Raw genomic sequence first — 14,189 nt, 5'->3', positions numbered from 1 at the left:
GATCAGTGTGAGTGCATTCTGATCAGTGTGAGTGCATGGTGATCGCTATGAGTGCATGGTGATCGCTATGAGTGCATGGTGATCAGTGTGAGTGCATTGTGATCAGTGTGAGTGCATTGTGATCGTTGGGAGTGCAGGGTGAACGTGAAAGTGAAGGCGAGAATGTGAAGTGAGCAGTCTGAAAGCAGGGTGCATTCCCAAAAACTTGAAGCGTAGGGTTTCAGATATAAGTTAAATTATTGCTATAATGGCATTAATTAGAGTTCGACGGTGGAGGAAATAAATAATGTGCTGATCCTGCAACAAACTTCCAGTCTTATGATTAGGGTTACCAGCTCATTATTTTGAAGGCCCAGAAATACGCAGTCACCTACAGCTGTATTTTTTGCACTTATCTGTGAATACTTAGAACAGCACATATAAATAGAAAGCACTTTTAATTGTGTTCTAGGGATGCCTTAATGATCCATGACTAATATTTAAAGAGAATAAAGACAGAACAGTCACATACCTAATTAATACATACTTTTTTATTTATAACTCAATTTAGTGTCAAGAGCAGGCCTCTGCAGGATCTTTAATCAACACATAGCAGCCATGTTTCTTTTGGCAACCCAACTTTATATTTCTTTTCATTAAATGCATTCTCACACTACAACAGTAAGTGTAACAATACAAATGTAAGAAATAGGCAGAGTGGGGGCCCAGGGGGTACTGGAACCATCAAAAAACGAATCTTTAGTAATCAGTTAACAAAGGTATGTAAATATGCTAATGGTCTTTAAAGACCTGTGAAAACTCGAGCCGGAGATAAGACTCCAGACACTGCCCAGCCGAGGCCCCAGGAGCGCGAGCTGCACTGCAGCAGCCCGGGCTGAGACACAGGATGGGGATGGGGGCTGAAGCCCTGGAGGCAGAAGTGACACTGTGAAGGCGCGACCCCCTTTGCATCATTCCACGGCCCCCCTGGGGGTCGCGCCCCACAGTTTGAAGACCCCTGTCCTAGTGCCTGGCCTGTGTTATTGCATTGTTTTAGTCAGATTCTCCTAATGACTGGCCTGTGTTATTGCATTGTTTGCATCAGATTCTCCTGGTGCCTGGCACCTGTTATTGCATTGTTTGCATCAGATTCTTCCAGTGCCTGGATTGTGTTATTGCATTGTTTGCATCAATCCTAGTGCCTAGCCTGAGTTATTGAATTGTTTGTGCCAGATTCTCCTAGTGCCTTGCCTGTGTTATTGCATTATTTGCGTCAATCCAAGTGCCTGGCCATGTTATTGCGTTGTTTGCATCAGATTCTCATAGCGGTTGGCTCGTGTTATTGCATTGTTTGCATCAGATTCTCCTCATGCCTGGCCTGTGTCAATGAATTGTTTGCATCAGATTCTCCTAGTTCCTGGTCTGTGTTATTGCATTGTTTGCATCAGATTCTCCTTGTGCCTGGCCTGTGCTATTGCGTTGCTTGTGCCGGATTCTTCTAATGCCTGGACTGTGTTATTGCATTGTTTGCGTCACGTTTTTCTAGTTCCTGGTCTGTTATTGCATTATATGCGCTGCATTTGGTGTGTTATTATTCTAATAGTTGCAGCTTTTCTAACAAACATGGTACTTTTTATCCCAATCAAGTGCATCTGACTGCAAAGACACTGCACTCTCCCTGCAGTAGCAATCTATTTCCTATTTATGTAGCAACAGACAGCACAGCATGTCTGCCAGAGATGTCAAAGGGTCAGAAACAGTACATAGGTCAGTAGCGAGTAAGATTTTAAATGAAGAAGCTGCTGTGATAGACGGCAAAACATCCAGGTCAAAACATCAGCAGTAGGACAATGGTTCATGGAATGATAATGGTAGAGTTATTTATATGTCTGTGCAGTGCGTTTCACTTAATGTTCTTTTCTTTCACTCTCATGGGATGGTTTTACAAGGCAACTCTGAGCTCACTGAGTGTGGAGCTTCCACGAATCCCAGAGACAGGCCGTTCCAAAGACGGTAACAGAGAAGGTTGAAATAGCTGAGTCTTGATGCTGGCAGATGGACGGGTGATCCCTGGAGGGGTGTAGTTGGTCTGTGTGTTGCCACGGCTGTCCAGGGGGGTGTAAGAAAATGTCAGCAATTTGTGGAGGGCCCTCTTTTGGGTGAGAACCACCCAGCTTAATGCAATGTGGACTTGAGGGTTTGTGTCTGCGCAGGATGAGTTACATTCTGATAGCAAAATGGAGGACCTTGTCCAAAGTAAGTATGGGCGAATTTTGCGAATTCGCGATCTGCAGAATTTACGAATTTGTGCGAATTTGCGGTTTTTTATTTTTGCGTGTTCGCGTGGCGCTTTGCGTGTTCGCGGGGCGCTTTGCATGTTCGCTGGTTTTTTTTTGTGCGAGACCGCTCGTTGTTGTGCCCTTCTGCCCTCTGCCCCACTCGTTTTTGTGCCATTCTGCCCTCTGCCCCACTCGTTTTTGTGCCCTTCTGCCCTCTGCCCCACTCATTTTTGTGCCATTCTGCCCTCTGTACCACTCGCTGTTGTGCCCTTCTGCCCTCTGCCCCCCTCGTTGTTGTGCCATTCTGCCCTCTGCCCCACTGGTTGTTGTGCCCTTCTGCCCTCTGCCCCACTTGTTGTTGTGCCCTTCTGCCCTCTGCCCCACTCGTTGTTGTGCCATTCTGCCCTCTGCCCCACTCGTTGTTGTGCCCTTCTGCCCTCTGCCCCACTCATTGTTGTGCCATTCTGCCTTCTGCCCCACTCGTTGTTGTGCCCTTCTGCCCTCTGCCCCACTCATTGTTGTGCCCTTCTGCCCTCTGCCCCACTCGTTGTTGTGCCATTCTGCCCTCTGCCACACTCGTTGTTGTGCCCTTCTGCCCTCTGCCCCTCTCCTGTTTTATTTTAGAATGGCGCCCGCAAACTGCCAGCGCCATTCTAAAATAGTTACTAAGTTAGCTTCATCAGGAAGCACTAATAGATAAAATAAAGCAGGTGCTCGAATTCAGTTAAACTCGAACACCTGCTTCTATTAGTGCTTCCTGTTGAAGCTAACTTAGTAACTATTTTAGAATGGCGCTTGCAGCTTGCCGGCGCCATTCTAAAATAGTTACGCGCTTGAAGCTTGAACTTTTGCCCCCCGGATCCGTTCTGCTCGCGGATTTGCGGATTTTTTCGGCAAATTCACGGGAATTCGCGGATTGCGAATTTGCCGAAAATCCGCAAAATCCGCGAGCGGAACGGATTTTGCGCCCATGCTTAGTCCAAAGGGGATAGATATTACCAAGGTTTAACATCTTCAGTTACAACAGATAGAGAAAGTCCATGTACCTCGAGGTGCTTGAAAAGATTTCTGCCCTCTGCTGGTGCAGGCAGGATGTTTATTCTCTAGTTGGCATTTGCCAGGGGATGTTCAGCTACAGTGGTTGAATTAAACTTGCAGAAGCACTTGTAGCGTTGACTTTTGGAGTCTTGTAGTATGTGTTGGATGCGGTAGAACAGTCTTAATGTTCTACGGAGCTCAGAAAATCCAGACTCTGCGTCTTCTCAAAGGTCGAGCTCTGTGGCTTTGTTGTAAACGTATCTAGGACCCTATTTAGATATTCCTGATTTATGCCCTTATGTGGTTATAACAAATCATATCCTTATAAAGGCATAAGAATCATATCCATATTTAGTCATAGCCAATGCAGTCCAAATACGGCAAGGCTCCTCCCATAGACTCCTAGAAAGCACAACGTCTTCTTAAACAAACCAAGCCTCCAACAGCCCGGGAATTCCCCCTGCTTCCGTATTGATTTGTCCTAGAACTCCTGGAGTCCTGAAAGAACTGCGAGTTCTTAGTGACGTCTTATGTCCACCCTTACGTCAAACTCGGCACCTTCCAGGTATAAATATACTAGCATCTGCCCTAGCAAAAGACACGGTGGTTTAGAGCAGATCGACTATCTACTTGCCCGACGCCCTGCTGTGGCAAGTGCCGAAGGAAGCCGACCCTCCCTTTGACGCACTGAGACAGACGCTGTCTTTCCTGTTGCTGAGAAATCCAGCTCCAGTGTTTCCTGTCACCCTTGCGGGTTGCTGGGAGATCGAGTCCTGAGAACGAGATACAAGACCTCCTTCATTCTATAAACAAGGTATGGAGCTGATTAGGCCCATAGAGAATTCTTGATTCAGATTCTTGGCAAAACTATCTTAACTCAAACTGTAGCTCACTTACTCCTTCCCACGTACTAGGCTTAGGTTAGGTACACCAGGGTAGGCGTATCTTAGAAGCACCAGTTGAGTACGTTTAGTTATGATTTTATCATTGTATCTCAGCTGTCAGACATCGTAATTTCTGATTTTTTTGTATGTCACACCTCGCTTGACTAAAAAGCGGTATCACTGTTGTCCCCTCGCCCCCTGCTTGATGAACTAAATGCTGACCTCTTACCGACGCACCCCCGTACTCCATCGCTACCCGGACCAGCATCAGCCGACTGAGGCGCTGAGATAGCTGGGTCCCGGGCGGGCTGAAAATCATAGCGGCCATCTTTGTTTGGGGAAGCGTTCGCACGCATCCTAGTGGCCAGTATAAAAAGGGCACCCAGAGCCAGGCGTTTAACCTAGCTGCGTGTTTGATTCCCTCCTGAGGCGGAAGCCGGGAGGTTGTTGTGCTTACTTTGATTGATTAGTATTCTCTTTATTAAACTGCTGCACAATTCAGCTTTTAAATATTGCCTGCATTTGATGCTTGACTACGAAGCTGTCAGACATCGTAATTTGGGATTTTTTTGTATGTCACACCTCGCTTGACTAAAAAGCAGTATCACTTTTGTCCCCTCACCCCCTGCTTGATGAACTAAGCGCTGACCTCTGACCGACGCACCCCCGTACTCCATCGCTACCCGGACCAGCATCAGCCAACTGAGGCGCTGAGATAGCTGGGTCCCGGGCGGGCTGAAAATCATAGCGGCCGTCTTTGTTTGGGGAAACGTTCGCACGCATCCTAGTGGCCAGTATAAAAATGGCACCCAGACCCAGGCGTTTAACCTAGCTGCGTGTTTGATTCCCTCCTGAGGCAGAAGCCGGGAGGTTGTTGTGCTTACTTTGCTCTAATTGATTAGTATTCACTTTTTTAAACTGCTGCACAATTCAGCTTTTAAATATTGCCTGTATTTGACGCTTGACTACGAAGCAGTCAGACATCGTAATTTGTGATTTTGTTGTATGTCACATCTCGCTTGACTAAAAAGCGGTATCACTGTTGTCCCCTTGCCCCCTGCTTGATTAACTAAGCGGTGGCCGCTTACCGACGCACCCCCGTACTCCATCGCTAACCAGACCAGCATCAGCCGACTGAGGCGCTGAGATAGCTGGGTCCCGGGCAGGCTGAAAATCATAGCGGCCTTCTTTGTTTGGGGAAGCGTTCGCACGCATCCTAGTGGCCAGTATAAAAAGGGGAGGGCATGTCTCCGCACAGCGGACGCGACCAGCGGACGCACCGGACCTGCGCCGGAGTCGTGCCAGAGTATTGCCCGTCTGCGCCCGTCCGCGACCACACCACGCCCGTGACCACAGACCTTATCAATTCAGTCACCCCGTCCATAATTACATATGACAGGAATTCTCTTCTCAAACTCATGCCCCGAGGTTGTGCCTTTAGGCACACTTTACCATCTGACCTCATCACACTCTCGTACCCTTACATGGCCTGTAAAATTGAACAGCCAAAAGACAACCCCGTAACTCACTGCCCCCTTCTACAGAAACCCGCTCAGTCCTCGCCCTCCAGTCAAAACCTTACCATCAAAGCGGGCTTAATCAACTGTCGTTCATTGGCAAAACACTCTTTAGATATAGCCCAAACGTTGTCTGATAACAAATGGGATCTTCTTTTCTTAACCGAAACCTGGCTGGGGGACGAAACCAATCCTGTCCTGTCCCTTGCTATACCCCCAGACTATAATATACTATGTGCCAACCGACAGAGCCTCAACCGTGGTGGAGGCATTGCTATAATTTATAGATCACATTGGACCATCTCTTCCTTCCCCTATACCCAAATAGAATCTATTGAATCTCTCCCATTCTGCATCCAACTGGCTGCCAATATTACATACACCGGTCTACTTGTATACCGTCCGCCCAAATTGAAGATATCCTCCCTTCCTGTTTTTCTTGACTATCTCCTTCAGGCTAGTTCCCGATACGCAAATTTTACCTTTCTTGGGGACCTCAATCTCCATGTAGAGGATTCCTCGGACACTTCAAGTCTCAATTTTCTCTCTACACTATCTGATGGAGGACTAATACAATTGATTTCCGGCCCAACTCATAAGGCAGGCCATACTCTTGACTTGATCTGCTCCAATTTAGCAGACATAAGTATCAACGAACCTTATCCTGTGATTTGGTTGGACCATTTCTTCATCCCTTTTTCCTTTTCTCTATCCCACTAAGATAGACCTAGATTACAGGCCAAAACCCTCGGCCGCAACTGGAGTAAGATCCTTCCAGAAAGCCTAGCAGTACACCTTGCCACCACCTCGCCCACGTAAGCCCCAGACCTGGATTCTAGGCTGACCAATTTTAATAATTGGATCTCATCTGCTATAGACTTACTTGCTCTTATCAGGTCTATTAAAACCTTCCGAGCTGCACCATCGGTACCGTGGTACTCGGATGAACTCCATAAATGCATGTCTGCCTGCAAGCTCTTAGAGAGACGCTGGGGACAAGCTTATTCCCCTGACAGTAAAGCGGACTACAAATTAGCCCTTAAGAAATACAGGAAAAAGATTATTGATCAAAAAAGAATTTACCTGGAGGATAAAATTAACAGAGCGCGAGGATCCTCGAGGGAATTTTCAATACTGTCAGAACATTTACTGACCCAATGGCCCTTAAACGCCAGTCCCCGGTCTCACAATACCTTTTTAACCACCTCTCGGACTACTTTGAGGAAAAGATCGTTACCATTTATGATTCTTTTCCCAGTAATAATAGATCAGACTTGAAGGATAACTACACAGCCTACCCAGAAACCAACTCAAATTCCCCCTCGGTCTTTTCTGATTTTGAGGAGATTACTTTAGATTGTTCCCTGGCAGAGCTACTAAAATGTAGATCTGGCTCCCCTATTGACCCTTGGCCTGCCAAACAATACAAAGCCCTGGCTCACCTTCTTAACCCCGTATTGAATGGCATCTGGAACGACTCCCTTAGGACAGGCATATTCCCGGATTCCTGGAAACACGCCCAATTTGTCCCTATCCTCAAAAAAGCCAATGCAGACCCCAATGAACCTGCCAATTACAGGCCTATTTCCTTGTTACCTGCACCAGGCAAGGTGCTTGAAAAATTAGCACAACAGCAATTAGCGAGCTTCTTTGAAGCCCACGGGTCTTTTCACGACTCTCAACACGGGTTTAGACCGGGCTACAGTACCGAGTCGGCCCTGATTGAGATGGCTGACTCCGTTCGATGGAGTCTGTACGGGGGCTCGAGAGCGGTGTTCGTGCTGCTTGACTTGTCGGCAGCTTTCGACACCGTCTCCCACCCCATCCTACTCGACCGCCTCCAATCCAAGGGCATTCAAGGCAAGGCCTTGGAGTGTCTGTCTTCATTTCTATCTAACCGGACACAGGCAGTATTCACCCCTCCCTTTATCTCAGATAGCCGTCCTCTTAAGTGGGGTGTCCCTCAGGGTTCCCCCTTAAGCCCTCTCGTGTACAACGTTTACTTCTCCTCTCTGGCAGAGCTGATTGCCCAGTCAAGAATTAAAGCTACATCGTATGCCGATGACATTCAGCTCCTATTATCCTATGATAACCCCTCCCAGTCCATATTTGATCCACTAAAAGACTGTCTCCGTAACATCGCCCGGTGGATGGATAACAACTGTCTCCGGCTTAATGCCGGTAAGACCGAGGTCCTCTTTTGCCATCAGCCATCCCCACTAGAATCGAACTTGTGGTGGCCACTCAACCTGAGAATGCCCCCATCCCCCAAGGAATCCGTAAAAAACCTAGGGGTTAGATGGGATTCCAGCCTCTCTTTCCACCACCAGGTACAGACGGTCTCTGCCGCTTGCTTCTCTAAAATAAAGATGGTTAAAAAATGTATTAATTTTCTTCCAAGCAACACCAGGAATACCATCGTCCAGGCACTAATTACGTCTCACTTGGACTACGCCAATGGCCTGTATATTGGACTCTCCTCTGGCCTTTGCCACCGGCTGCAAATAGTTCAGAACGCTGCAGTCCGATTGATCTGTGGCATCTCTCTCAGAGAACACATCTCGCCACATCGGCGTAGGCTCCATTGGCTTCCAGTACAAAAAAGGGCAGAATTCAAAGCCCTTACATTGGCGCACCGGGCAATAAAGGGAGTTGGCTCTGCGTACCTCTCCTCCTGACTTCGTCCCTACAGAAATGCCAGATCCCTTCGATCCAGCTCGAAAAATCTCCTCACAACTCTGAAATTCAAAAAGGCTCGCTCTGGAGGAAAAACCTTTCAAGTATGTGCCTCTTCCCACTGGAACAAACTCCCACTCTCCATCAGGATGATTCAGGAAGAACTTCCGTTTCGCAGAGCATTGAAAACGTTCCTCTTCTGCTAAAAAGTCAACTAAGGTAGCCTCATTGCACATCTAGGAGCGCCGGGACACCCCGTTGGAGTAGCTGCGTGCTATATAAAACACACTAAATAAATAAATAAATAAATTGTATGTATTTTAAACCATTTTAAACATCGTATGGCTCAGAAACCATACCATGCTTTTACAGTATTACTTTGTAATACTCCTTTTACTGTACGCACTTTACTTCATGATCAGTATTGCAATTGTGGCAACTCACTTCTCTTGCATGAGAAAGAAGACTGTTCAATAAATAACCTTTTTTATTGAAAATGCCCGTGTCGCTGTTTCTCTGCGCTTCTTGAAACTAAGCATGCACGATTGACTGAGTGAAATAGCTATCTATTGTTTCCGCGACTCTGGCGATATACTCCTTATTCTGGAGGGAGCAAAGTTGTCATGTTTATGCGGTTGTCAGAAACTAATCCCTTCTTGTCTATTCAGGAAAGTTATCACCTTCTTGTTTACTCGAGAAAGTTTCTAGTGACTTCTGAGCTAGCTGGCATTCATAATTAAGTCTAACATATTCAATAGAGACCTAGTCGACCTAAGTCCTACGTCTAAACTATCATTTATATTATTCCAATGCGCAGAGCTTATTGGGAATATAGGAACTACACTACATGGCGCCCAACGTTTGGCAAGGTGATAATTTAACGCTAGGTACTAGAGTAACTCAGTCGTGCTTTTCACACAGACCCCTTTTTCCCCGTAAAAACTCCAATAGACGTATGGAGTGGGTGATAGGTTAATATCCGCCAAAACGTAGTAGGATGAGAATCCCATGTATTAGTTCTTGGTTTAGTCAACGTTGAAGGATACAGTGTTCCAAAATATTGTGCACCTAATCTTTGTTTCCTTGAAACTTGCTCTGCAAACTTTCTGTCGGAAAAATGACGGAAGGTGAAGAAGAAAAAGAAAGAGAAGCATTAGCAGCTCAACTTTTAGCGGAAGACACAAGTCTTCGGCAAGATGACCCGGATGCTATACTCATCCTAGTCAATGTAAGGAAGAGTGTAACTTTCAAACTTATAAATAATGGAGTATCACCAAGAGGTGGTACAGTCATATTTGTGGTAGAGGCCCATGAATATCGGCAGACAGAGGTATTCTATTCCTGGATACATTTTCCAGCAGCACATGCTGTGACACATGATTTCCACTACTACAAAGTAGGGGAATCTCCAACGGAATATGTTCCTTTCGAGGACGTTGAAATTCCACTAACATACCAAGAGCACCAGCTCTGGTTTAATGGCACCCTAAAACATCAAAACCACTTCACCAGGCTCGCTCCACTAGGTAGACCAGTAGCCACATGGCCGGTTCTAGCCAGCTATACACCAAATCCTGACATTGAAAAAATGTCAAGCGGAGAACTTTTAGTTAAGCTAAAAGAATTAACAAAAGCATATAGACAATTAGTTCACTACTTCTTGTCTACCTTCGGCCTCACTGATGGCTTGGCCTGATCTCTCACCTACTACTTTATTGAAGATCCTAAACAACATTAAATCGGGTTCCCCTATGGATCCCCTACCAATTTCGATTTTACGTAAGCTAGAGCTCCCTCAACTTAGTATGATTTGTACCTTACTCAATTTTTCTCTTGACTCGGCCACGGTTCCCAACTGTTGGAAGCACGCAATGGTTACTCCGCTACTGAAGAAACCCACTGCGGATCCCAATGTTGCTTCAAATTTTCGCCCTATTTCACTGTTGCCTGCTTTTTCTAAGATTCTTGAAAGGCATATTCATTTGCATTTATCACGCTTTGTTACCATTAATAATCTTCTTCATCCCTCCCAGTCTGGTTTTCGTCAGGGTTTCTCTACTGAAACCACTCAATTGGGAGTGACTGAGAATCTTCGCCTACTATTAGATCGAGGTGAAACAGCGGCACTGATATTGCTTGATCTCAGTGCAGCCTTTGATACTGTATCGCACAGTATCCTCCTGAACAATCTTGCCTCCTTTGGCATTAGTGATAAAGCCTTGCACTGGTTCTCGTCTTTTCTCACTGACCGGACTTTTCAAATTTTTTCCAATACGTCTACATCCAACACTTACCTCTCTCCACATGGTGTGCCCCAGGGTTCAATTCTTAGTCCTCTTCTTTTCAATCTTTATGTTGTTCCTCTGGCCCATATTGCACATTATTTTGGTCTAAATCTTTTTACTTACGCTGACGACTCTCAGATTGTGTTTTCCCTATCCCAAGCTGATCCCTCCTCTCCTTCATCTTTGCAAACGGGTCTCAGCGAGATCTCCCGTTGGATGAACCGCAATTTTCTCAAACTAAATAGCGATAAGACGGAGGTGCTTGTCTTTGGTAATATGCCTGATCTATGGAGTTCGAGACATTGGTCTTCGACCATGGGCGGCTTACCCGTTCCTTCTGAACGAGCGCGAAATCTTGGGGTCATTATTGATAGGGATCTATCGATGAAAGACCAGGCCAATAAAGTTGCAGCCACCTGTTTCACCATCTTAAGGTGGCTGAGAAAAATCTTCTGGATTCTGCCTTCCGACACCCAGAGATCCGTCGTGACAGCCCTGGTGACCTCTAGATTGGACTACGGGAACGTGCTCTATCTGGGGGCTACCAGGGCGGTCATGCGCCGTCTCCAACTAGTTCAGAATGCCGCTGCACGGCTTCTCTGTGGTTGTCGGAAACGCGATCCTATTACTGAGCGTCTTAAGGAACTGCATTGGCTCAACCTTGACAATCGGGTAAAATTCAAGGCATTGTGCTTTATGCACAAGATCAAAATTGGAGTCGCCCCTTCCTATCTCCAGTCCCTTGTTAAACTTTATGTACCTGCACGTTCTCTCCGTTCTTCTTCCCAACACCTGTTCGGTGTTCCTAAGTTCAGGCTTTCCAGAGTGGGTGGTCGCTCTTTTGCCACCTTGGGACCCAAGCTCTGGAACACCCTTCCCCTGGACTTGTGTATGGAGCACTGTCATATCCGCTTTCGTGAAGCCGTAAAGACCTGGCTTTTTGTCCAATAATTTCCCTCCGGACTGTATTCTGCTATTACTGTCATTCAGCGCCGGGAAACCCTTCGGGTAGCTGTCGCGCTTTATAAGATTAATAAATAAATGAAATAAAAATAAATTAACAATTGACGGTACAACCTGCCGCCAAAAACTTGAAAAAAACAGATATAGCAGAACAACCTTTTGAACTTGCCAGAATAATTGAAAAATCCTATGAAGAATTAGGTAGAGATAGTTTGGGTGGGAAACCACTAAAACCACAACTAACTGAAAATCCTGAAAAGAGCTCTATTAAAAATAATCTCATTACTCCAAAAAAGAAGTGGGAGGGTACCAAACAAACCACTCCCAGAGAAAAACAGTTCCAGTCAAGAGGAAAGTCTCCCCAACGGAGAAATAGATCTCCAGAACGGGGGGGCAGGTCTCCACAATGGGAGCCCTCTGAGGAAAGATACAACCTTAGAGATAGGGATACATTAAGAAAACCTGACAAATATCAAGATAATGATACATGTCCCTCTCGATCTTTTCAGACTTCCTCACAGAAAGCGGAAAGAAGAGGACGGTCAGAACAAAAAAGAAGAGCGCGGCAAGTCCAAAGACAAGGAACCTGCTCATCAAAGTAAAAGAGAGGACACAACTCAAGAACGGAGAATGGGCCCAGACAATGCTAGACAACGCAGCAGAAGTGACCATAGCTCGCAAGATCTTGATGAATCTTCTGGAGACAGTGGACACAAATTAATATATTCAGGTGGAAAATGCAGACACAAAACTAGGAAAATAAGAGGTCTCTTTTGGGAGAACCTATCAAAAGGCTATGATATCCTTCTAGCAGAGAAAGACTGGCAACCAGAGTTTGTCAGGGAGTGCCCACATGGCGAAGAAATGATTATGCTTGCCTTCTCAAATCACATTCCAATTCATAAAAAATACACATATGCTAGAAAATGGGCAGTGGCTTAAGCACCTGCATTATATAAAAATCATGTAGGATGGGATGAGGATTCTCCTCACCATAAAATTCAGTTAAAAAATCAACCTGCTGCGCAGAGGCAGTATCCTGTTAAGCAAGAGGCTAAAAAACAAGTCAGGGAGATCTTAGATCAACTTGAAAATCAGGGGGTGATTGAAACATGCACCTCACAAATGAACAATCTCCAAGCCAGACGATTCATATCGTCTAGTTTTGGACTACAGACACCTAAACTCTTGTTGCAAAACCTTTGCAGTACAAAACTCACACAGTGCAGCACTAATGAATACCATCGTGCGCAAAAAATATAAAACAACATTAGATATTTCAAAAGATTTCTTCTGCCAAAACATTGCACTAGAAAGCAGGTATTTGACCGCTTTCTCCTGTATGGGGGCCCAAAAGCAATTTTGTTGTCTCCGTCAGAGATTCAAGAACAGCCCAGTATTATTTTCAGCCAGGGTAACAGAATTACTACAAATGTATGATGATGAGGCATTATCTTATGTTGATGACATCCATCTTACAGACGATGACCTGGAGACACACTTGAAAAGAGTGAACACCATTATACTTGGGTTCGCAGCTGAAGGGTACAAATTCAACTTTAAGAAGTCACGAATTGCCCACCTCACTGTCCTATTTTTGGGATCTGAGTTATCAAGTGAAGGCAAAAGCCTAGCAGTCAACTTCTTAGAGAGGTGTGCGGTACTACGAGCTCCAAAAATGCTGAAAAACGTACAATCAATCCTAGGTTTCCTGAATTTCGGAAGAACTTACATTCTAAACTATGCAGAGAGGGTTAAACCTCTCTACGAATTAATAAAACCTGATTTCAAACCAATTAATTGGACACAAAATCACACAATTTTTTTTTAAGATCAATACAAACAGACATGTTAACTAAAACAAAACTGCAAACACACGCAAATGAACGCAACCTTGTAATCTGAGTCATACCAGGAAGATGCAGATTTACGTACCTGACCTCTAATGAGGGAGAAACGGTACTAATAGCTTATAAATCACACTTGTACACACAAGCTGAAATGAAATTCAGTTCTACTGAAAAAATTCTGACTGCGGTTCAAACTGCTGTAGCAAAAGAAAGAGCCCTAGCCCAAGGGAAGAGCATATCTGTTTTAACAGCAGTATCAGCCCTTGAGGTGGTAACAAGACCGAGCTTTCCGAATGCTAAAGCTTTACATCCAAGATGGATACAATGGGGAAATTCTCTTGCTGCAACAGACGTGAAACACGCATCTGATCCGAAAATGAAAGAGCTAGAAGATCTGGAGTACGAACATAGTTGTCCTTTGTCAATCGAAATTATGCCTCTCGAACAATATACCTGTGTAATCTACACGGACAGATTGGCACAACACTACGTTGTGGAGAAACAAATTTACAATGCCGCATTCGCGATCGTTACAGATCACTGGCGCTTAGGTCAATTCAGACCGATGGTCACTAAAACTGAATCACTCAGAAACTGTACAGCTCAGCGAGCTGAAATAAGAGCTTTAAAGATGGCGCTTGAGAATGCCGATCGCAAATTCTCCACACTAATAGTGTGCGATTCGTATTATTGCGTCCAGTCTTACAACGAATACTTG

This window comes from Lissotriton vulgaris, unplaced genomic scaffold (assembly GCF_964263255.1).
Source record: "Lissotriton vulgaris unplaced genomic scaffold, aLisVul1.2 SCAFFOLD_2581, whole genome shotgun sequence".
Classification (NCBI taxonomy): Eukaryota; Metazoa; Chordata; class Amphibia; order Caudata; family Salamandridae; genus Lissotriton; species Lissotriton vulgaris.
The sequence above is the reverse complement of the archived record's forward strand: the minus strand, read 5'-3'. Positions refer to the sequence as shown.